Source organism: Octopus sinensis, linkage group LG3 (genome assembly GCF_006345805.1).
Source record: "Octopus sinensis linkage group LG3, ASM634580v1, whole genome shotgun sequence".
Lineage (NCBI taxonomy): Eukaryota > Metazoa > Mollusca > Cephalopoda > Octopoda > Octopodidae > Octopus > Octopus sinensis.
In genome coordinates, this window is record NC_042999.1 from 167,687,204 (window position 1) to 167,713,360 (window position 26,157).

The window sequence follows — 26,157 nt, forward strand, 5'->3', positions numbered from 1 at the left end:
CCGCCGGCGACTTGCCTGAAAAAGTGTTTGTATTTGGTGTTATCTTATAAACCCTCAAGAATTGTGTCAATGCTGCGTCATCGATTAGCTCGTTTCTTGATTTCTTTAATGCTCTTTTAAATGTATCCACGAACCTTTCCACTTGCCCGTTTGATCTTGGGTGATACGAAGGAGTAGTGATATGTTCAATTGAGAACAACTTGCAAAAATTGTTAAATTCATTTGCCGTTAATTGTGTACCGTTATCGGAGACTATGGTATCCGGGACACCAAACCTAGCAAAGAAATTCCACTGTTACCGTGGAAGTCGGTTTTCTACGTTTACACATTTCTGGCCATTTAGTAAAGCTGTCTACCACAATTAGATAATAAGAACGGTTTAACGGTCCTGTGAAGTCTATGTGTAGTCTGGGTCATGGAATATCGGTCTTGGGGCAAGGTTGAAATTTTATAGGTGGGAGTTTCGCTGCCAGAGCACAACCTCTGCAGAACTTTACCAACTTCTCAATATCTAGATCCATTTATAACTCCTCATAAGCGACTTCGTCCTAGAAATTCCTGGATGTCCAGTGTGGAATTCCTTTAACGTTGGACCTTGTAGTGATGTAGACCCTCTGTGCATAAATAAGCACATTATCAAACATCAAATACAAATTTGAAACTGTGTTACATCCAGCCACACGTATTTTTTATTTGTATCTTCTTATCTCACTTTTATTTTTCATTTTTATGATAAACTCGTCCGTCTCTGCCTTAATTTTTATTTCTTCAAATGTCACAGGTAATTCACGCACAACATTGCATTTTTTATTTCCTTTTCGGCTTTTAACGCCGCTATCTCTGTGTCTTCAAGTGGTTCATTGTATTTTGGTAGTAACCGTGACAAACCATCTGCTTGTCCCAATTTTTTCGATGGCAAATACTCCATTTTCAAGTCGTAATTCAGTAGGATCGTTCCCCAGCGCTGCAGTCTGTTGGCTGTATATGTGGAAATACCCTTTTTTGATCCACAGAACGACAATAATGGGCGGTGGTCTGTCTGTAGACGGAACCTTCTTCCATGTATAAATTTATGGAATTTTATTACCGCAAATATGATGGCTAATGCCTCTTTTTCTATTTGACTGTAACTTTTCTCAGCCGGTAATAATGAACGCGAAGCATGAGCCACCGCTTTCAGGCTACCGTCTTCATATTTGTATAAAATCAGAGCTCTAATACCACTTTCACTAGCATCTACTGTCACCACTATTTCTAAATTCGGGTCAAAATGTGATTACGATCATTTCGACGTTATGACGTTTTTAATTTCTTCAAAAGCTTTTTGAAATTTATCCGACCAGTTCCACTTAACGTCTTTTTTTAACAAGCTATTCAGGGGTGCTCTTATATCGTGCACCTTCGGTATGTATACCTGGCTGTAATTTGCGAGCCCCAAAATGCTTGTAATATTTTTATTGCACTCGCCCTAGACGGTTCTGGTCTGCGATCATTTTCATTAATAATCTGCCCTACATATTTTATTCTCGGCATAACAAATTCACGCTTTTCCTCACTGAGCTTAAACCCATAATCTTTTATTCTTTAACATTCTCAGCATGCTGACTCCGAGGTTCACTTTTTATGAGTATGTCGTCTAGGTAAACTACAACGAAATCCGAACCTGTTGGAACTTGTTGGAAAATGCCAGGTGCTACCTTTGTACTAAAGGGGAGTCAATTAAATTTATACAACTCTTTATGGGTATTTATTGTCAATAATTTTAAACATTCCTCACAGATTTTTACCTGCAAATATGCTTCAGATAAGTCCAACTTTGAAAACATTTTTCCTCCATTCAACATCGCAAAAGTTTCGTCCGGACTTGGTAATGGCATCAAAAATTCATGTAATCCCGTTGAAAAATCAGCGCATACTCAGAGTTTATTATTTTTTTTTCCTTGGCATAAACTGTTGGGTTCGCCCATTTTGTGTAATCATTTTTTTCAATAACGCCAAGCTTTTCAAGTCTATCGTATTCTTTGTTGTCTTGTTTCAGCGCTGCGAAAAGTACCAGCATGGCGTTTTCTTTCACTTGAAACTTCGCCTCAGTTTTGGTGCAAAGACCCAATTCATCAGAAAAAAAAACTTCAGGAAAATTTCTTTTTAATTCTTTTTTTAAAATCTTCCGTCGCTTTATTTATACTGGCGGAAGAACCATACACATTTTTACAAAAAATATTTATGGGGAGGTATGTTCCAAATAAATTTGTCGTATTTTTTAACACAAAAACTTTGGCTTTCAAAGTTTTTCCATGAAATGTAGCATCACTTATTATTTCACCCATAATGCAATTTTTTCCTGAAACACCTCGCGCAATTTTCGGAGTTACCTTTAATCTAGGTTTCCCTATTTTTCTCAATGTACCTGTATTAATTATCGTTATAGAACTGTCTATATCCAATAGTAACTTGATATTCACATTATTCAGTTTTATAGACACAAATTTTCTTTTTTGAGCCTTGCTTAGAATTTTTGTTAACAGTATATTCTTTCTAGAATTTTTTCTTTATCCTTTTTTCTGTTTCGCTATACAATGTGAGCTTTTATATCCGATTTTTCTACACTCAAAACACTTACGGTTTTTAAAAGGACAATTACTTCTAAAATGTAAACCTCCTATTATCAAATAGTAAAGATGTATATAAAGCTTCCCACACAAGTGACAGTAGCATTGAGATTGCCATAAATTCTATTAAGCACGTTTCTCATGAATATGTAGATGATATTATATAATATAATTTATTAAATTAAGTTAAAGTTAAACGCATCGATTTATAGTGATCGTAGCTTTAGTAATTTTTAATATTAAAAATTATTTTTTTATCAAATGTATTTGGAACGTATAAATTTTCATTTGTTTACATAGTTGTAATGACCATAACTATTGCACACACACATATAGATGACGCGATGCTGTAATATGATAGATAACACTGGTCAAGACAATTTTTGGTGCCAAGAAACAAAACACGTTTTTTTTAGCTAATCTGAGGGTTCCGATTCCGAAAATGACCTTAGTTTTTCATGGTTAGCTACCGTTTTTACTGTACTGAAATTGCTCGTTTTTGCAAAAATTGCCAACTGTTCTGTAACGTTTAGGTTCTGGTATTTGCCCTTAGAAAGATATTTCTCCTCGGATATTTCTTTCTGAAGGTAAAAAATATTCCGCAAAACTATGCAATCATATCTATGCACACACACACACACTCTCTCTCTCTCTCTCTCTCTCTTTCTCTCTCTCTCTCTCTCTCTCTCATACACACGTACACGTACACACACGCGCGCGCGCACGTATGAGCACATAGGTGAAAAGCAAGGTGGAAAGAAAAAATATTCGAATACCAAAAGCAGAATATAATGGTAATTTATTGAATTTCAATAAATCTCACAATTTTCCTGTAAGCGATTATCAAGAAGTCATGAGTAGATAGCATACGACTGTCTTATGATCGGCCCCGAGGAACTCTCAATAACAGTTTGTTACTCAAATAACTACTATGCGTGTGTGTATTCAGAAAATTTTCCGAGATTTAAACAGCAACTGACAACTTCAACTTCAAAATTCTTTGAAAATTAAAATTATTTTGGATCTTCGCCCGGGCGAAATAGTTCTCCATACTGCGCTGGAGTTCCTCACCACCACCATCAGCACCACCTACCAACAAACTCATGTTAGTGTCTTTGTATATCTCTTTGTGTATGTGTGTGTGTAACCTCTCCCTGGTCTATTTGTATGCCAATTAGTCTTGATGTCAACAACTACCTTATTGTGTATGGTTAAAATAGTAACTGCGTCTAGCCTAAAAGTGGCTGAAATATTTGGTTGTTGTGAGGTATTGTTTTGCTAAATTTTCCATATTTTCTTGATGCACTATATCTGAGATAATTTTTCTTTTAAAAAAATTTATATAGACAAATTTATAGCACTGTCTACTTATTGACACTCTGAACATTTCCAGTGATTATATGTCGCACATAACCGAACTGAAATTGGCTGTCTATGTTCACATTCTCTCTCTCTCTCGATCTATATATATATATATATATATATATATAATATATATATATATATATAATCATTTCTGCTATAGTTACAAGGCGTATAATTTTTGGGGAGGAGAATAGTCAGTTGTATCGACCCTAATGCCCGACTGGTACTTATTTTATCGACCCCGCAAGGGTGGAAGGCAAAGGGGACCTTATCAGAATTTGAACTCAGAACCTAAAATCGGAGTAAATACCCCTGCCAGCTCACAGATGTGTGGTGTGTGTGTGTGTGTGTGTGTGTGTGTGTGTGTGTGCCAAAAGGACATACCCAGTGAATGTATTAGGTTGATGCTCAGTTTAAGATGGAAAAAAAAAGAGGGATGTTTGACGTTTCGGGTATGGCTCTTAGTCAGAAAAAAGACAAGTCTAGAGGGAAGAGAAAGAGTAATGCAAGAAAAGTATGGAAGTTATTATTACAAAGTTGGAAGTGAGAAAGATAGGAAAAGTGAATTTTGAAGGTAGGAAAGTGCGAAAACGGCCAGTGTGTGCGTCGAGGCGGCGAGCTGGCAGAAACCTTAGCACGCCGGGTGAAATGCTTCGCGGTATTTCGCCTGTCGTTACGTTGTGAGTTCAAATTCCGCCGAGGTCGACTTTGCCTTTCATCCTTTCGGGGTCGATAAATTAAGTACCAGTTACGCACTGGGGTCGATGTAATCGACTTAATACCTATGTCTGTCCTTGTTTGTCCCCTCTATGTTTAGCCCCTTGTGGGTAATAAAGTGTGTGTGTGTGTGTTTGTGTCTATGCGACTGATATGCGTATAAGGGAGTGGTACTGACAGGTTAGCGGTAGTAAGATTCAGTGGTGAAAAGTGAGAAAACAGGTGTGGGAGTTTCTGAGTGCGTTGGCGTTGTTGCTTTGTATACGTATGTGTATGTCTGCGCATGCGTGCACGTGAAGAATTTATATATATCTTTTATCGTTTATCTTTTACCTGTTTCAGTAATCAGACTGCAGCCAAGCTGGGGCACCGCATTGAATTTTTAGTCGAATGAATCGACCCTAGTACTTATTTGTTAAACCTGGTACTTATTCTATCGTGTTCTTTTGCCGTTATGGCAAGTTATGGGGACGTAAACGCACCAACAACGGTTTCAAGTGTGGGGGTACACACACACAAAAACACACGACGGGCTTCTTTTCAGTTTTCGTTTACCAAATACACTCACAAGGCTTTGGTGTGCCCGAGGCTATAGTAGAAGACACTTGCTCAAGATGCCACACCGTGGGACTGAACTCTAAACCTTGTGGTTGGGAAGCAAGCTTCTTACTACACAACCACGCCTGCGCCTATATAGACAGACAGATAGATAGATAGATAGATAGATAGATAGATAGATAGATAGATAGATAGATAGATAGATAGATGGATTAGATAGATAGATAGATAGATAGATAGATAGATGGATTAGATAGATAGATAGATAGATAGATGGATTAGATAGATAGATAGATGGATTAGATAGATAGATAGATGGATTAGATAGATAGATAGATAGATAGATAGATGGATTAGATAGATAGATAGATAGATAGATAGATAGATCTATGTATATGTTAATCAGAAATATCATTGATAATAACTTCGAAGTTTTGGCCAGTTAAACTATCGTTAGACTGCCTCAACGCAAATTCTGTTATGTACCTTGCAGTTTTATGATCCCTCACATTAGGTTGTTCCGAAAATAATGGCCGATTTCAGAAACATAATTCTATTCTGGAAAAACTAACACTAAAAAATGTCTTGATTAGCCAAAGTATGAGCCGTGAACATCTATGGATCCCTGCCATCAATCAACGAGATTATTTATGCCTCGTTGACAAAAACCTGTTTGCTTTGATGCTAAGAAATCTTTAAAAGCTGATTCCATCTTTGGTTCGGACCTGAAAGTTTTATCACTAAAAAATGTGTTTAAATGCTTAAAAAATGATAGTCAGTGAATGAAAGATCAAGAGAATATGGAGGATGTGGTAAAGTCTCGTTACCCAAGTCTGTGAGTTTCTGCAGTGTCATTCTTGCAACATGTGGCTTTGCATTATCGTGAAGCAGAATTGGGCCACGACGATTCACTACTGCAGATCTCATTTTTTGCAACTGAGCATGAATTTCAGCGATTTGATTGCCGTAAGCCTCTGCCGTAATGCTCTCTGATTGGCTTCGAGAAAGCTGTAATGGACAACACCAATTGCAGACCACCAGATAGTTACCATAATCTTTTGCTGATGCAACTTTGGCTTTGGGAAATGTTTGGGGGACTCATCGTAATCAAGCCATTGACCTGGTTTATCGTTATCATAAAGGATCCACTTTTGGTCACAAGTGGCTATTCGGTCAAAATAAGGATCATTAGTGTTTTGCAGAAAGAGCATCGAGCTCACTTCAAAATGCCGAACATTTTGATTTTCATTGAGCTCATACAGTACCCATTTATCGAGCTTTTTCACCTTACCAATCTTCTGTAGATTACGTGAGACCGTTGCAATACCGACACTTTGACGTGGGTTTTGTTCAACAGTTGCTTTCAAATGTTCATTGATAAGACTGCATGACAGTCTTCTACCTTCATCTTCAAGGCTCTTATCCCCACTACGGGATTTCTGAAACCACTTTCGTAATGTGCGATCACTTGTGGGCTCCTCACCTCAAGCTCTTTTGGTATTGGCAATAGTTTGGGAGGTATTGTGCCCAAGCTTCAACTAATGCAAGAAAAGTAAGCGAAGGTCCTTTTTTTGTCATGTTCATAATTAAGGGCGCCTATGCTTCAAAAATGTTTTCTGTCTGAAATAAGTAGAAAATTATTAAAGAGCATACATTAATTATTAAATATGTCGAAATTCACCTAAAATACAATTAAAATACTATAATAAAATTGCGTTTCGAAACACAACACAGAGCGGCCATTATTTTCGGAACAACCTAATATTTTAAGAAAGATTATCAAAGGCTTGGACCCACAGCTCGCTTCAACCACCCAAGGTCTAATCAAAAAGTATCGAGTTATAAAAAGAAAACTACAACACACCGATTCGGCATTTAATCTCCTTCGAAATATCCAGTATTTTCTTTCTGACGCCACACACTTTATCCAGTGTCGTTTCCTCCCAAAAATCTTGAAAAACATCCATGAACGTTGCTAATTTCCATTTTTCTTAATTCTTTCACTTAATTTTTCAGGAATCAATAATATGAAATCAATAGAAAAAAATTATTTCGGAGGGGCGATGCATACCCTGAGCGCAGGTAAATTTTTCCGCAAATGATAGTGAGGCTTACAATGCGTTGCTTACTCATGCTTTTAATTGAACTTAATTAAGCTTTGTTAGTGTTTGAATAAAAGCCTAAGAACGGTGAAATTAAGAAATCAATTCGCAATTAAACCAAACCCTCGAATCCATCACTACACACACACACACACACAGTTGCATATGTATCTATGTATGTATGTATGTATGTATGTATGTACTCACACATACCTACGCGCATAGGAACACCATGATCTACACACGTGCAGACGAGGGTCGATTCATATAAAAAAGAAAGTGAATAAAATAATATGACCACTTCCTTATCGGGAAATTTGTAAGTATGATTTTAAAAACGTTTTTTGTTTAAGATAATCAAATCACATGGTCATCATTTCAAGCCAATCACTCAATGAGTATTTCTGCCAAATTTGGTGGAAATTCGTTCAGCCGTTTTCCAGTTTTTTCCCTGCAATTACGCGCGCAAGATAATAATTCTAAATTCAACAATGTTTCGCTATAAATCTGGAATCAACGGCTGTTAAATGAAGTTTTAGTTTTAAGTAAATTAATGTCATTTTTAAACTCCGTTTCCATTTATTGTAATTGAAGTAGATTTAACGTGATTTCTAGAATGAAATGCGCTAGCGTTAAGAAACCTATCTAACCCCACTTGAAATAGGCTATAGGTATATATTGCCGTAAGAATGGCTAAATACGACGGGGTACTGAAAGGTTCCTGGCTTTAAGGGCATCGCGAAAGGCCTTGTTGAAGGCTCAACTTTCCGAATTCCTTTACCTGGCTTAGAAAAACTGAAGTACCGCTGCAATAAGTGTGTGAATCTGAGAGGGGAATATGCCGAATAAAATAATTGATCCTCCTGTATTTTCTTTTACCCAAAGCCAGGAACTTTTCAGCACCCCCTCATATATATTTAGCCGTAAGAATGGTTAAATAAGCCGACTATTTGTCAAATTAATTACTCTTCCGATTAGGAGTGCTGGTGGCCTGAATAGTTTGGACAACTGATACGTTAAATGACAATGAAATTATTTTTAAAGTTGTTGATCAAGACGACTATGTCCGTTAAAAATAGATAAGCAAATTTAGTAAACTAGAATATTTAGGCGTTTGCAAAGGCATTTTTCTTGTGTGTGTTTTATTCTCGCAAAAATATGATAAAGCCGTGAAGAATGAAGTGACAACATAACACCAAGCCCAATGATTTATCCGCCTTCACTGTCTTTCTAACCAGTGACTAAATTTGTGACATTTTTCTAATGCTTCCTGTCCTCTTAACAATATGTATATTTCTATGAGTAAAGTGTTTGTTACCTAGAATATTACAGAAAAAGAATGCTAACAACCGTAAAAGTGTTATATTTTTTAATGGCTTTTTTTTCCTTGCAGAAATAATGCAAATTACGAGTAAAGGATTTATTGATCCATAAAATACTTCTTTCTTTATGAGTGGGAAATATATATATATATATATATATATATATATATATATAATATATATATATATATATATATCATACTATAATGGGCGTAATGTCCGTCCGTCCGTTTGTACTCACATTACGGCCAAACGGTTGGGCCAATCGGCATGAACTTTGTAGGGGGGTGTTCGGGGGTCTCTAGCGTGGTTTATATACAGGTTTAGTCCCTCCCCCACCCCCTATTTTCAGAGTGATTTCATCAATTGCGGTAACTTTGGTACCCGGAGATAACTTTGGCAGAAGGAATAGGGTAGCCTATACTCTCCTAAAGGGACATGCTTGACATCCTCCTTCTGCCCTGACCCTGTCCCACCCACCCACCCTCTGAGTAATATCATCAACTGAGGCAAATTTGGCACCCGGAGGTAAGTTTTGTAAGAGGAATAGATTACAGATTATGTAAGAGGAATAGATACAGATTATGTAAGAGGAATAGATACAGATTATGAGACTAGAAATCGTATGGAGCACATGGATCAGTTAGATCCAGATATAGTTACTGCTCTACAAAACCGTATTCGTCAAGTTAATCCTTACGTTCTATCTTTTCATGCAGCTATAGATTGTCAAAAACTGAAAATCTTTCAATCATTTTACATCGCGATAAAAAACCAAAACCGTCCAATGAACATTGTAGACAATATAACCTACCCATGAATTCTGAAGTTGCTGCGTTGGTTCCTGGTGATATTAAAGATCCTTTGGGTGTCATCATCCACTGTCAGAATGCACCGTACAAACGCATTAACTCACTTCATCGATCTTATGATCCACTACACTATATCTTGTTGTTTCAAGAAGGAACTGATGGCTGGCGGCTGAATTCGAAGAAAACAAATGGACAGACATTGACAGCAATGGATTTCTATGCTTATCATCTTGAAGTGAGAATAAATTCAGATAACCATGTGATGCGAAGTAGAAGGCTCTTGCAGCAATATGCAGTAGCTCAATGGGCGAAAGTTGAACGAAGCAGGCTTCAGTGGGTTGAACGAAATCAAACTGCGATAAGAGCAAAAAAGTATTCAGGATTGCTTGATGCCATACATCAAAATGATTCAGTGACACCTAGAAGAATCATTCTCCTACCGACCATCACAAGAAGTCCAAGATTTTACAATGAAGCCTGACAAAGTGCTATAACTATAGTCAGAGCGATGGGAAAGCCCGACTACTTTATCACTTTCACGACAAATCCAAAGTGGCCAGAGATTCAGAGTGCGTTATTTCCAGGTGAGCACCCTGAGGACCGTCCCAACATTTTAGCTAGAGTGTTTAAAATGAAGCTCGGCGTACTTCTTCACGATCTTCTGAAAAAAACATGTATTGGGGAAAGTTATCGTCCACACTTTCACCATTGAATGGCAGAAACGTGAACTTACACATGCGCTTATACTGCTTATAATGGCTCCTCAACACAAACTTACCGTGCCAGAAGTCATCGACAAAGTAGTTAGTACAGGATTTCCTGATTAAAATAAGAATCCAAAGTTATTCAAGGCCGTAATGGCGCACAATACACATGGTCCCTGCAGTTCTACTAACGAATCAAGTCCATGTATGGAAGTTGGTAAGGATGGAGCACATTGTACAAATGATTTCCCGAAACCGTTCCAGCATTCAACCATCATCCCGAAAGACAGCTACCCCACGTATCGAAGAAGAAGTCCATCAGACGGCAGGCTGAATCATCAGAAGCTGCTCACATGTCAGGGTGAACAGATAGATTTTGTGGTAAGTATCATTTTTTGTCAGAGATATTGTCACTACCAGTATGCGAATACCAATAACATAACGACAGGAAATCAACTAAAACGTTGAATCTACTTAAGATCTTCGTTTCATTTTCAGGTTGATAATTCGTGGATAGTACCATATAATCCCTACTAGACGTTGAAATATGATGCTCACATCAACGTAGAAGTCGTGCACTCCGTCCAGGCAGTTAAGTATTTATACAAATACATAACGAAAGGTCAAGATAGAGTCATCTTTAATACTGATGGTGGTCAGCAAGTCATAGTCATCAATAAAATTGAAAACTTCGTGAGTGCTCGATACATCTCTTCTAGCAAGGCAATTTGGAAGTTGTATGGATTTTTCATACACCAACAGCATCCTACAAATTTTCAATTTTATTGATGACTATGACTTGCTGACCACCATCAGTATTAAAGATGACTCTATCTTGACCTTTCGTTATGTATTTGTATAAATACTTAACTGCCTGGACGGAGTGCACGACTTCTACGTTGATGTGAGCGTCATATTTCAACGTCTAGTAGGGATTATATGGTACTATCCACGAATTATCAACCTGAAAATGAAACGAAGATCTTAAGTAGATTCAACGTTTTAGTTGATTTCCTGTCGTCCGGTGAACTAGGCTGTGCAAAAAGGACCACCGACAACAAAATTGATGGCTTTCTTTGATACCAACAGACAAGATGAAAAGGCTAGACAGATATTATACCAAGACTTTCCGAAGTTCTACACATGGATTGGTAAAAACAAGTCTTGGCAAAGGAGAAAGCGAGGCAAGAGAAATTATGTACTAGATGTGAAAACTGATACCATTGAGCGAACCCCAACCATTTCACTGAGCGCACACCAGTCTGAACTCTTTCATCTCCGAATATTACTTCACAATGTGACAGGTGCAACTAGCCTTGAGGACCTGAAATCGGTCGATGGAAATGTTTGTCCAACATTTCATGAAGCATGCCTAAGACGTCGGTTCATATCCGATAATCGAGAAATACACTGTGCAATGGAAGAAGCTGCAAGTATTCGTTTTGTTGATTCACTTATAGAGTTGTTGTTTCTTTTGCCATCATGTTGATATGTTGCAGGCCGTCTGATCCTCGATCCTTTTGGGGAGAGTTAGACACTTGAATTAGCACGTGATGTCATGTATCAGAATAATGTCAACCAGCTTAATCCTAGCATTGAAAATGAAATATTGATTCGCCTGCAAGGACGTCTTCAGAGAGATGAGCTTGATCAGGTGAAAAATGTCCAGCTGCCAAAAAGTGATTACAGCGTGTCGCGCGATCTGATGTCAAAAAATATTTCCGAAGAAGTTGACTTCGATGCTGATAGTCTGAGAAGATCGTCTGCCGAGGTGTATGATACGTTGAACATAGAGCAAAGACATGTGTATGATACGGTAGTAAATGCGGTTATCAGTAAAAACACTGAAAACAAGATTTTTGCCCTGAGTGCAAGTGGTGGAACTGGGAAAAAATATCTCGTGAATGCGATTGTAGATTTTCTACGATCGGAGAAAAAAAATCGTACTCGCTATTGATCTTTCAGGAATTTCAGCTATCCAGCTACACAATCGCTGCAAAATTCCTATCAACATCACGCCAGAGTCTACTTGCCAAATATCCGAACATGATGCAACCGCAAAACCCTTCAGGATGACTGACCTGTTGATAGTCGATGAAGTCAGCCAAGGTGATAAACTTCTATTTGAATGCTTGGATCGTTCCTTTCGCAACACCAGGAGGTGAAAAGATCTGTTTGGAGGAATATGCGTTCTGTTTGTTGGTGACTTGGAAGCAAATTCTACCAGTTGTCAAGCGTGGAAGTCGACTTCAGATAATCAACGCAACCTTGAAGACATCATATATCTGGAAGTCTGTCACAGAATTGAAACTATCAATAAACATGAAAGTTCGCAATTTCTCTGTTGCGGATTTGGAAACTGCATGTATATTGAGCCTCATAAAAACACAATTCAAACCCGGCCTGAGTTTGTCCAAGAAACTTCTTTTCTGAAATGTGCAAATTTGTCTTCGATGGTTTAGACGAAGAGCATACGAATCCCGTCATGGTTATGTTCACGAGCTGTTATTGCTTCAACCAATGATGTCATCAACAGCGTAAATGAACATAGGATCAAGAGCTTCCCAGGAGAAAGTCGGGAATATCTAAGTTCAGACACTGTAGACGATGAAAATTGCCATCAATATCCGCAAAATTTCGTGAACAACTTCAATCCATCGGGACTACCAGTACACAAAATAACTTTGAAGAAGTCTGACCCATCTAATGGACATTGCAACGGAACAAGATATACTGTTACGGAACTTAACTCTCACGTCATTGAAGCGGTGATAGCAACTGGTCCTTCTTACACTGGCAAACGTCTGTTTATACCTCGGATACCTCTGATGCCTTCAGATAATCAGTTTCCATTTCAATTACGACGCAGGCAGTTTCCTATCAAATTAGCCTTCTCCCTTACAACAAATCTCAGCGCGAGACTTTGGATCACGTCGGTGTGTTTCTGCCCTTTCCCATATTCACGCACGGCCGGCTGTATGTCGCAATGAGCAATGGATTCAGCTAATTTGAAACTAAGTTGTAGACAAACGGAAAATATTGTTTACAAAGAGGTTTTGTAAAGATAGCACCATGAATGTGTTATGTAAACGTTTACATATATATTGTTCAATAAGGTACACTATATAGTTTGGCACTATCAAATATAATGAATAAAAATAAGTACATTACAACTTAAATTGTCTCAATTTGCACTCTGCTCTTATCGTAGATAGCTAGTATATATTCATGGGAAATAGCTGAAAGTTTTTTTTTTCTGATTCATATTCATCGGGGGGAAAAAAGAGTAATCATGCCATAGAGCAATGGTTCCAATGTTGTTGTTTTTTAATTAAAATTAGTTACTTATGTTCCTAATATTCTTTTTAGAGGCATGTTGTGTCGCAAATTCTCATACCAATCCATAAAAATGCAGCACCATGTTCCTAATATTTGGTACATAAAAAACGGTGATGGACTAGGAAGCAAAGTAAATAGAAAACAAGCTAAATACTCTACAGTATTTCATTTCTTTTTTCTACGTTCTGTGTTCAAATCCAACCAGAGAACAATACATAGCAAAACTTCTCTCTAAAGTTAAAAGAATAAGTACCAAGGCTATACCGCGAACCGGTCGATCGTCTCTGCCTTTCGTCTGGAAAACTTCAACCTTATGTTGCAATGTAAGAATAAGAAATCATATATATATATACACACACTGAGGAATTACCAAGACAAAAGTATTATGGATTGCTACAGAGTAGCAAGAAGACATATATGAATTTCAAGATTCTCATACTAAATTATATACAAATTTCTCATTTCTAAACTAACTATATGAACTATATTTGGAATACAAGATAATATAACGGATTTTACATATGAATATTATGGATTATTGCAGAAGAACAACCAAGGAAGTATATATGGATTTAAGGACTCTCATCAAAAGTAGTAATTTTTAATTTTTAATTTATCTTTTAAACAAACACCATTTTATAGTATTACTTCAAATTAAAAAAACCCAAAAAAACTACCATTCCAATTTTATGCAAAATTCAAATTCTACTACTCTGAAGAGCAGAAGAGTTGTCTATAAATGCTTATCAATATAGGATTTCATGATAGGGACAACACTTATGTGAAACGATCGTAAGATGCTTTAAATACTATATTCAAAACTTTTAAACTATCATATACATTATTAATTTATACTTATATATATTTACATATATATATATATATTTATATTTATTTATTCATATATTTTTAATACAACAATTATTTCTCAAACGCGTATATCTTTCTGAGGAGTTTTCTGGTATTGATTTCCTAATATTAATAATAATATATCATTAGAAAATATATATGTATATAATCGCTCCTATTAAATATATAAATACTTTAATAGTATTAATACTTTGATACAATAGAGCACTCAATATAAATCCAGTATATAATATTCTTATTGAATATATTTAACTAAAGATTTATATATATATATTATATATATATATAATATATATATATATACATACATACATACATATATGGGACTATATTATCAAATCCGTCTTTTTTTTAGTCTAGAGCCAATCCATTTTTCATGGTGATTTAAAATAAAAATCAAAACTTACACAAGGAGAGAATCATATTAGATGACATGGAAATACTTAAAAGTAATCACATGAAATATATTATTAGTTTATTTTTCAAAGAAAATTAATTAAGAAATAATTATACTAATATCAAATAACTTATTTAAGTGTTAATTGAAGGAATTGCTTTTTGTTTGGGCTTTAAACTGCTAACAAGTGCATAGATCGGGCACAAAAAGTCTGTTGCCATTTTGCTGGGGATTAGTTTAGGCGGATGAATTTCTCCCAGTAGGTTTCTGGCTTTCATTTCGACCAGTGGTTCTCAAACTGGGTCTATGTGACCCCTGTAGGCCTACAAGGCCCCCGAGGGTCCTTATAGCATTGGGGATCCACAATAGTATTCTAAGGGCCCCAGAGAAAATTTGGCGAAAGTAAAGAATATGTACACCCGGTATTTAGGGTTAGGGTTTAGGGATAGGGTTAGAGTTAGGGTTTATTTTTTATCTCCGCCGAAAATTTTGCCTCGGATGTATAGATTAGTATGTATTGCAAGAAACAGCTGGGTTTCTTTCTCAAACATTTTACACAGTTCAAACTACACAAGTTAATCTGTGAAAATCAATGTGAGAATTTTTTAAAGAGATGTCTATTTAATTAGTTTTTTAACAAGGCTATGAGATCCACCAGAATAAAATAGTAATCAAAGAGGTCTATAGACAAAAAACAATGATTGAGAAATCCTGATTTAGACGAACCTTGAGAACTAATAAAGCAAAAATGAGCTTGGTAAGATGTAAAATCAAAATAATTATATCTCAAAATATGCTTTCAAATTTTGCTTCAAGGCCAGCAATTCTGGGGAACTAGATAAGCCAATTATATTGATCTCAGTGCTTATTTTATCGGTGGAGGCGCAATGGACCAGTGGTTAGGGCAGCGGACTCGCGGTCGTAGGATCGCGGTTTCGATTCCCAGACGGGGCTGTGAGTGTTTATTGAGCGAAAACACCTAAAAGCTCCACGAGGCTCCGACAGGGGATGGTGGTGATCCCTGCTGTACTCTTTCACCACAACTTTCTCTCACTCTTACTTCCTGTTTCTGTTGTACCTGTATTTCAAAGGGCCGGCCTTGTCACTCTCTGTGTCACGCTGAATATCCCCGAGAACTACGTTAAGGGTACACGTGTCTGTGGAGTGCTCAGCCACTTACACGTTAATTTCACGAGCAGGCTGTTCCGTTGATCGGATCAACCGGAACCCTCGTCGTCGTAACCGACGGAGTGCTTCCCCATTTTATCGACCTCGAAAAGATGAAAGGCAAAGTCAACCTCGGCAGAATTTGAACTCAGAGCGTAAAGACGGACGAAATGCCACTACGCATTTTGTCCGGCGTGCTAACGATTCTGTCAGCTTTCCACTTTTATCTCAAACTAAATATAAAAGAAAAGACAAACATGTATTTTGGCTTTCTTTGTTAGGACCAACACTGTTCCCTACTATGTTTAAAAGCAAAAATTAAGGGGATATAGATGAACGATCTACTAATTGAAGTAAAATAATCTAATTTAATGATATTTCAAATGAAGGCGGTGAGCTGGCAGAATGGGGAACAGCATTTCTTCCGACTTGAAGTTCTCAGTTCAAATGCTGCCGAGGTTCCTCTTTGCCTTTCATCCTTTCAAAGTAGCAGTTGGACTCCGAAATTACAAGCCTGGTGCCAAAATTTGAAACCAAAAATATTTCAAGTCATTAAGGCGGCGAGCTGGCGGAATCGTTAGCACGCCGGGTAAAATGCTTGGCAGCATTTCGTCCGTCTTCACGTTCTGAGTTCAAATTCCGTTGAGGTTGACTTTGCCTTTCATCCTTTCGGGGTCAATAAAATAAGTACCAGCTGAGCACTGGGCCGATGTAATCGACACATTCACTCTCCCGAAATTGCTGGCCTTGTGCCAAAATTTAAAATCAGTATTTCAAGTCATTGGCAGAATTGTTGTGAACCGGAAAAATTTTCTGACCATTGTTTGTTCTGGCTTTTTGCATTCTGATAAAATAAATTACCAGTCAAGTACTGGGATCGATGGTATGGACTAAACTTCCCTGCTTAAAACTGCACGGCCTTGAGCCTAAACTAGAATGAAGACGCATATATTTTTGTGTATGAAAACATTAGTATTGATTTTTTTGCGTAATCTGAAGCCCTACATAATTTACATAATTATGTAAATCCTTACATAAAAAGAAAGAATAGAAAGAACTTTAAACCGAGTAAACACAAATCAGCACCACAACGCCATAAATGCTGAGATGACCTGATTTCCATTTTTGATGGAAACCAGACCATAAATTCAAATGTTAGTTATGAACAGCTAAAACAATTTTTATAACATGTTGAGAGATTCTGTTTGTTCTCTTAAATTGTAGATATACATTTTGACAAATAATGCTTACATATCTAAAATCTACTGTTGTAAAGAAAAGGCAAAATTAACTTTACTGTTTTGGGGAAAAAATACTTTCTCGGAGTTTATATAATTATCAGTATGTTTCATTATGTGAAACTTATGCTAATCCGGACAGAATTTATGACAGATAAATATACTATATCACTGGTGAAAGAAATGTTAAATTTTTACATCCAGTGGACCTTTCAGTTAAAAGAGATGCCTTCTAGTAATAGTTGAAATAACAAGTTTAAGGTGATAACTTTTTAACCTAATAGTGTATTTGATCTTAATAGGTGGCATAAATGTGAGAAATGGAGTGGTAATCAAAGAAAAGTTAAAATTTAGAATGATAAATGAGTAAAATGAGTAGTACAGGGTTTGAGGGGGGAAAAAACTGTTGTAATTTTTGGAACATGAGCTTTATTGGTGCATAACTTTGCTACAGTTGCTCTAACTTCAAACTCATCAAATATCACATCTGTCAGGCACAACGCTGAACAAGTGTGCGAGCACAAATGTGTATTTTTTTATTACAGTTATTTGATATACAGCCAGAGGAGAACGAACAGACCGGCAGAGGTGTTATTTTTGGCAACTGGTGTAAATGAGATCTACTTTTTTTTATTAGTTATACGCAGATAATTTCGCTTACTCGAAGAACAGCCGATCAACAAGCACAAGTATTTTCTCTCTTCATTGTGCGCAGTCAGTGAAGTTATAACAAAAAGTCGAAAATAAAAGATTGGCTACAATGATAGCCAGAACTGAATATAAGTAGGAATAAAGAATATATCCCGACATAGCTTTAACATACACTTCAGCCTATAAATATGCGAAATGGATTTTCTATCATTTTGTTGTAGCAACATACTACATTAATACTACATTCATAAGTTTTGCACTATCTCAGACGAGTAAATATATGTACTTTTATTTATTTTTTCTTCTCTTCCTTTTTAACTCTTTGGTATTTTTCTTAGATAATTACACGAAACAGCATAATACTTCAAAATTCGTGAAGTATTATCAATACCAAAACCAATAGGGTTTTGATTATCGACTTCGGTTAAAACAAGTATCCTATCGACAATACTAGTTTGAATACAGATTTATATAAACAATCTGTTTCTATGAAATTAATGCATGCAACCGTTTAATACTATTCGCTTTCTAATTGATATCGCTTAGAAAAGTACCTTCAGCTGTGCAGTAAATTTTATTAACCCAAATAAATATGATAAAAATCCATTATCATATAATTAATATTCTACCCTGGTTCACTTTTTAAAAGATTTGAATTTGTGTGACTGTTCCTTACTTCATTACTTCCCATAAAATGTTTTCTTGATGTATAATTGGATGTTCTTTATGTATTACTTCTGATGCTGACGTTATCTTTTTGGTTTTCAAATTGCATTTGAAAAATTTCATTTTCTGAATCATCTGACAAAATGAAGTTTTCCCTACGATATACATACGGCAAATTTATCTATTCTTCCATCAAATTATACATGATTATAGAAGTAATTACTACAAGGAAATCAGCAGTTTCTGATCTAATGACAAAGAAGATTTTAGCATCTTGAACTGCTGGTCAAGAAAGCTTATTGGAAGACAGCGAGAAGAAATTGAGTTTCACAAATCTATGTTGATCGTGTGCTTGCTTATAACATGTAAAAGGAAGAGACAATGGTGTGGTATGAAGATTAAAGATCTTCATACTCTACTTATAACAAAACGACAACATTTTTTTTTAAAGTATCAAAACAAATAGGATAAACAAGGGAACGGAGACCCAGTAGAAAATATTAATGTTTCGAGAAAGGAGAACATAGTTAATTCCCCATGTAAATTCATGAAGCAGATTAGTTGAAAACTATTAACTACATGCACCACTGACCATTCTGATGGGATATAGACTTTGAGAAATGGGAATCTAATAAATATTAATTTCTTTCATGACCGTACTTACACTGTACTTTATTTTATCGATCTCACATGACTAAATAGCAAAGTTAATTTCGGCTATGGCTTTAGTTATTTTTTTAATCAGGAGTGAAGGCAGTGCTCATGACCATTCACAGGACAAATGAGAGGGGGGGACACCGAAAACCTGGCCTGAATGCTTGCAACACGAACCCAGTGTACCTGTAGTGATGTGAAACCAGTCAACAGATTAAGTTTACTACTCAGGGACTGAGAACTTTAAAGGCTATAACTAAATATGACTAAGTATTTTTCCCTGTCGCTCTTTTGATTCTGACTATCCATTGACAGGAAATTGTCAAGTTGTTAAGAAGGAGTGGCTGTGTGGTAAGTAGCTTGCTGACCAACCACGTAGTTCCGGGTTCAGTCCCACTGCATGGCACCTTGGGCAAGTGTCTTCTACTATAGCCTCAGGCCGACCAAAGCCTTGTGAGTGGATTTGGTAGACAGACACTGAAAGAAGCCCGTCGTTTATATATATATATATATATATATATATATATATATATATATATGCATGTGTGTATATGTTTGTGTGTCTGTGTGTGTCCCCAACATTGCTTGACAACCGATGCTGGTATGTTTACGTCTCTGTAACATAGCGGTTCGGCAAAAGAGACCGATAGAATAAGTACTAGGCTTATAAAGAATAGGTCCTGGGGTCGATTTGCTCGACTAAAGGCGGTGCTCCAGTATCGCCGCAGTCAAAATGACTGAAACAAGTCAAAGAGAGTAAGGAACTTAAAAACTTCGAATTCTAATCAAATATCATCTCTTTTTACATTATTTACATTATTTACATTTGACGAATATTTGTCCTCATCTTGTTTGTTGTTAACACAACGTTTCGGCTGATATACCTTCCAGCCTTCATCAGGTGTCTTGGGAATATTTTGAACCTGGGCTCTCATTGCTAAGGTATTTTTCGATGTTATTATTATTATTATTATTATTCAGGTCACTACCTGAAATCGAACTCAGAATCTTGGGGTTAGTAGCGTGCGCTCTTAGCCACTACGTGGGCAAATATGGAGTGAATTTTAGGGCTTATAAATTTTATATTTTCCTATCCTTCCTTAATACCGGTTCTCATATGCTACTCCTATCTGCACTCAGTCTGCTTAGGAGGTTGTTGTGTCCTAGCATATGTGCTGCTTCTTTTAGTTTTCCTATTTTCCAGTGTTGTTCTCTATCATTTTAACTTCATCCCACAGGAAGAGGTGGTCTCCATTATTCCATACATGATCAGCTATACCCGATTTGGAAATGTTGACCTTCTGTGTAGAAACTACCTACTTCAGTATGGACACTGATATATATCGACAAGAAGAGGGTTTAGCTATGAGTTCGCCATTATCACCGATAATAGCCAATATATACGTGGAATACTTCGAGAACTTGGCTTTAGGATCAACACTACTAAAACCAACCCTAGGGTTGCGATATGTTGGTGACACCTTTATACTCTGGCCCCACCAGGAAGATGTCTAAATGCTGTTAGATCATGTGAACTCAATAAAGCCATCCATATAGTTTACAATGGAAAAGGAAAAGACAATCAGCTGGAATTCCTGGACGTATTAATAACACGCACCAAGTAAGGATTCAGGACATCCGTATACCGCAAGCAGACTTTCACTGGACGATACCTCAACTTCAATTCCCACTATCCATACAGTGTAAAGAGAGGGATTGCTCAGTGCTTAAAACATTGAGCAAATAATATAAGTAGTGATCGTGATACCCAGCACGAAGAAATGATCAAGCTAAGTAACAACTACCCCAAAAACATACAATCCACTCCAATTATGAAGAAAAGAGAGGATGAGGCCAATAAACTGTCTACAGTCTGTCTACTCTATGTGAAAGGCCTCTCCGAAAAGATACAAAAGATAAGCGGCCCATGTGATATCAGGACAGTATTCAAGAGTAATACAACACTTCGCAAATATCTCCTTCGAGTAAAACCACCAACAGACAAGAATATGACCAAAGACTGAATACTTGAATAATGATAACTAATGAATAGAAACTTCAAAACGAAGGAATTATAAAAGCATAAGGTAATGGACAAAAGAGCAGACTCGTTTACTCGGACTATCCTTCCACCCAACGATTAATAACTTGACTGGAAGGCATCATTTCCCTCTTCTTTTCCCTCACATTCCTTTTCAAGTGTCTTCAATCCTTTCAACCTGGTCCACCACATGTCTTTCGTTAAAGCACCAAACACTGTCTGTCCTTCTGGCCAAAGCTAGGCGCTGAAACGATCTTCACAATGAACTCAGCCAATAGCCAGATCCGTACTACAGATTCCGAAGCTGTTCAACATTAACCCTCAAACCAACAACGCTCGGGCATTTTATAATTCCTTCGTCGCTCTGCACACCTTCCGAGTAGATCCGGCAGGTGGCACTTCCATGCCTGTGGAGTTTATCTTCAACTGGAAATATGTCCGGCAGCACTGCAAGATCAGAGATTGCTGGAAATTATCTATAGACCAGCCAGCTGATTCTCATCAACATCCACATTCTCCCCGAGAACGTCGTCGCACGAGCCCGCCACTAACTCTCTATAGAACGCCAAAGTGGAACTTCCACCAACCGCATTGCCCGACTGACAAAGGATTGTGAGCGCCTGGGGTACTCTAGGTGCTAGGTACCCTGCTTCGGTCTATGCTTGATCCAGGACTGCAGCTCAGTCAAAGGGACGAGCTGCGGAAGAGTGAATCTGTCAAACGGCGACCACACCGGCTCATCGTCGAGGAAGCGCTGGAGATGTAACCTCAGCACATGTTTGTACATCAGCTTTCAGGCCATGCTAGATTCAGCAAGTGCTGACAGCAAATTGAGCACCTGACCAGTGAAATGCGTGCCTTCTACAGAAAGCGGAAGAGTATGCACTCCAGTTTTATCTGTATATATATAAAAGGTAGGATGTGTGTGTGTGTGTGTGTGTGTGTGTACGTGAATGTAATTTATGCACGTCCACAAATTAGCACGCATGTCGCTCCAATTTTAGGAGGACATTCGTCAGGATCCTAGCTGTATTTTCGTCAAATTATTTTCCCCCGAGGCACCAGCGAATAGCGGTAAAAATATATTTTCGACCATAACTTAACAATTTTCACGGCGGAGAAATCCACCGTTATTTATACAAACATGATTTAAGCCCCCTTCTAGCGACGGGGTAAAGAGAGGGAGGGAGAGGAAGAGAGAGAGAGAGAGATAACATATTTTTAAAATTTCGTCTTTTTACTGAGTGATTGACAGGCAAAAACAGACAGAGAGGTGCTGTTATGTATGTATATATGTATGTATGTATGTATGTGTGAATGTATGTATGTATGTATGTATGTATGTATGTATGTATGTATGTATATGTGAATGGCTTCAGTCATACACACACACGAACATGTATGCGTACAAAACATATGTATGCAATGTGTGTGTGTTATACACAATATAAACGATATTCTCCGTTTCTCCACAACTAATTTCTAAATTAGCTGAATCCGTTGCTCCACTCATAGCGATATATAGCTGGTCGTGCGTGAACATGGGAAAGAACAGAGGTTATCAGAGCAAAAGACCTACGTGTTGACTAGACAAGGTCCTTCGCAAACGATCAGCTATTATTTTGTAAACAATGTTTAAAACTGTTCATGTTTTCGAAAGGAGAGATCTGACTCTCAAATCTCTGTGAGAGAAGGTAGGTCTCTCTATTCCACTTACAAAACTTACGCCTGGGTGTTTACAAATTTGCATTTTGTAAACAATGTTTCGAAACTGTCCATGTTTTCGAAAGGAGAGATCTGACTCTTTTCAACCATATCGTCTACCAATTTTGATGTAGTTTGTTCAAACTTGATGCCAGCATTACTTAGGACTCGTGGGATCTTTGAATGCTTTAAGTTCTCCAAAAATGAAAAAAAAAAAACAATCGATGAGTGGGAAAAAATCGATAAACCAATTCCTTATGGGGTTTCCCAATCAAATTGTCAGCAAAATTTCAGCCAAAAGTTTACCAATTTCAACGGATTTCACTCAAATTTGACGTCGATGTTAATTAGTTTGCTTAGAAATAAAGAGCTTGATTAGCTTAATAATCCTAACTTAATCCCGAGCAAAGCCGGGCTATACTACTAGTCCGACATAAACTATGGCAAGGCACGACGGCGAAGCGGTAGTATATGACGGAGGCGATGTATGCATTTGCCACCTCTGCCCGACCTCAAAGATAACTTTTTTCAGCCCATTTCTGGGTGAGATTGGCGACTCTGCTTGTCACCTCGTCCCATTTTTTCTTCTCTTAAGGATCCGGATCAAACCAGACTCCGAGCAATTTAACCGGTCCCTCCGTCCAGCACCCCGATCTACAAACCCACTGACTTTCTTGATTAATTTTGGCACCTGTCACCGTCTCGTATTCTTTTAGACCAGTACCAACTATGGCAGTAATGTCGTCCGCCATGCCGACACAGTTCTCCGACGTCCTAGTTTGCATGGAATGCCTTCCAACGACTCCAATTTCTGCAGCAGTGGCTATAGAGCCAGTACATACAGAAGAGACGAAGTGAGGCACCCATGACAGACGAGTGCATGATGCTGAACGGTTCCGACACATAACCATTCATCCGAACTACCGAGCAGATGTTGTACACTACGGCAATCGGACCGCGAAAAACGGGACCGAAACCAGTCACCTTGAGAACGACCGCCAAGTATTGGTGGTTGACACTGTTGAAGGGTTTTGATTGATCCAAGCTGATCAGAACTGCACGCATCTGCTCGAGATCGAGTACTAGGTGCCAATTTTTGTCCCCAAAAGACCGAATTGTGGCTTTGCAGCCATGTTACGCCTCATCAACTCGGGCTCATTGAGCGGCTTTTGTCCCCTCGTTTCTTAAAGCAGGCGCCTTGGCTCTAACAATACATCCTTCTTGCTCAGCGTTGAAGAAATGGTCCACGGATAATCTTGCCACGAGCACGTGGTTGTAATACCTTTCCTAAGCGCCTCATTTAAGTTTCTAAGACTCCTTCTATTCTACTTCTTTCTATGCCTTGCTAAACGTTTTCGGTTCTACTCTTGTTGCCCTTTTTAAGGAAAACCATCATTTGTTGTTGACTATTAATCCCTTCAACGCCCGCTTAACTATTTCTCTAACCCGGTCTCTGTAAGCTTGTCACGCCTGGAATGACGCGTTCAGCTTCCAGTAGTTGGGTCCTACGAAGCCTACCTATATCGACCGTGCAGATCACAATCTTGTGGTGTGTGTAGCCGAAAATTTTGAAAAGTGGCAACTTATGCTATCCTTATCTCCTGGCCTACAGCCGATTCTATCTAGATATGGCCTAAGTGACCCGATGGGGTTCGCCCATGTCCACACTGACACATTCAGGAAATTCAGGTAAAAGTCTCCCTCCCTCTTCTAATAGAAAGCCCCACTCAGTATAAACATGCGTCCAAGACAGTTTCAGTCACCCATTGACACCAAAGTTCGAGACGTTCCCAGAAAAACCTCCAGGCGTCTGAAGAAATCCGGCTGTCCTGCCCCTGTTGAAGCACAGATATCCAACATTTTGAAAGCACCCCTGTCGCTACTGTTGACATCCAGTACCACCTACATAGTTTCTGGATACAGGAAGATGGCTCTTGTCTTGAGATGCAAACCTTTCAGGAACATTGCAGTTTCACCTACCCCATTCCCGGATTACATGGAGATAAGTAAATCTCGTATCCACCGAAAATGAGCATCAAAGCTTGTCGATTAGAAAATGTGGTCTCCTTGACAGCCACGACATCTATACTTAGTGAGCTGTGGTCATTGAGTAGGTCGCCTTGTTTCTAAGGCGAGCCTAGGCCACGTGCATTCATTCTGACTATTCTGAGCAAGGCGATGTTTCTGGGAGAGGAGTGTGAAGAAAATCACTTACCCTATTTCTGTGGGAAGAATTTGTGGGTGTCTGCAAAAGCCTTTCTTTGTTTATGTTCCACGGAAATCTTCCATTCCCTTGGGATGTTTTTCTTCGGTTAGTTTGTTGTTGCGTTCTATTTTTTTATGTGAATCGGTGTATTATGCGGTGAGTAATGTATGTTTCAATATGCTTTATTAAGTTCTTGTTGTTTGTGTCAAAAGCCGTATAACTCATGATGCTTTGGGAGGGTTGTGCATGTTTTTTGTCAGGATTGATATGTTTCCGTTTGTTGAGGTGTTTGTAATGTTGGTGGTGTCTGTTGTGTCGGAGATGTTGGTAATTGCGTTGGTAAAGAGAGTGTGGGTGTGTGATGGTTTGTTGCTTTCTGTGCCTCCCCCCCTCCCCTCTAATCTTTCATACTGTGTCTTCAGTCTTGTATCGCGCTTTACATTTTGTAATTTTTACCATTCTGGTAGTTTTCCTGCAAGACGAGTCTTCACACACAGAGAAATCTGTGGAAAGAGGCGGTGGAATTATGTCTGCACAGTCGTGCATTTCTAAGTTGGGGTCGACTGGTATGGGTGAGGCTTTTTTCGGTTGCGATAGTATAGGTGATGTTATTGATATTTTTTGTGTGTGTGCTGTAACAGTGCTTGCTGCTAATTTTGAATGAATCTCTCCTGCTGCTCCTTCTCTTCATGTTGTTGTTCTTTCGGATGCTGCTGCTCTTGGCACTGATGCTATTGTTGTTGTCGTAGTTGTTATTGTTGTTAGTGGTGGTGGTGGTGCTGGTGGTGGTGGTGATTCTATTGCTGTTGCTTTTGATGTTGATGTTGTTGTTGTTTTTGAGGTGTCTGCAGCGGTAGTTTTTTTCCTGTTCTTTGCATTGGGCAGAAACCTTTAAGTGGTTTGTCTCGCCACAAATGTGAAATCCCGGCTTTCTGTCCTCGACAACTACGAATAGCTGTATACCGTTAGGGAGGTTGGTTAGATCAGGAATAACTTCGATACTTAACCAATCGTCCTGTATCGATAATTCTATTC

The 26,157-nt window shown here is 38.0% G+C and overlaps 1 long non-coding RNA gene across 1 annotated transcript; it reads left to right on the forward strand.

Moving 5' to 3' along the window:
• LOC118762832 lies at nt 1-24,777 on the forward strand. The gene is made up of 3 exons (XR_004998581.1): nt 1-176; nt 11,381-11,387; nt 24,766-24,777. It is a non-coding gene; the product is annotated as an uncharacterized LOC118762832 (long non-coding RNA).
• The last annotated feature ends 1,380 nt before the right edge of the window (nt 24,778-26,157 follow it).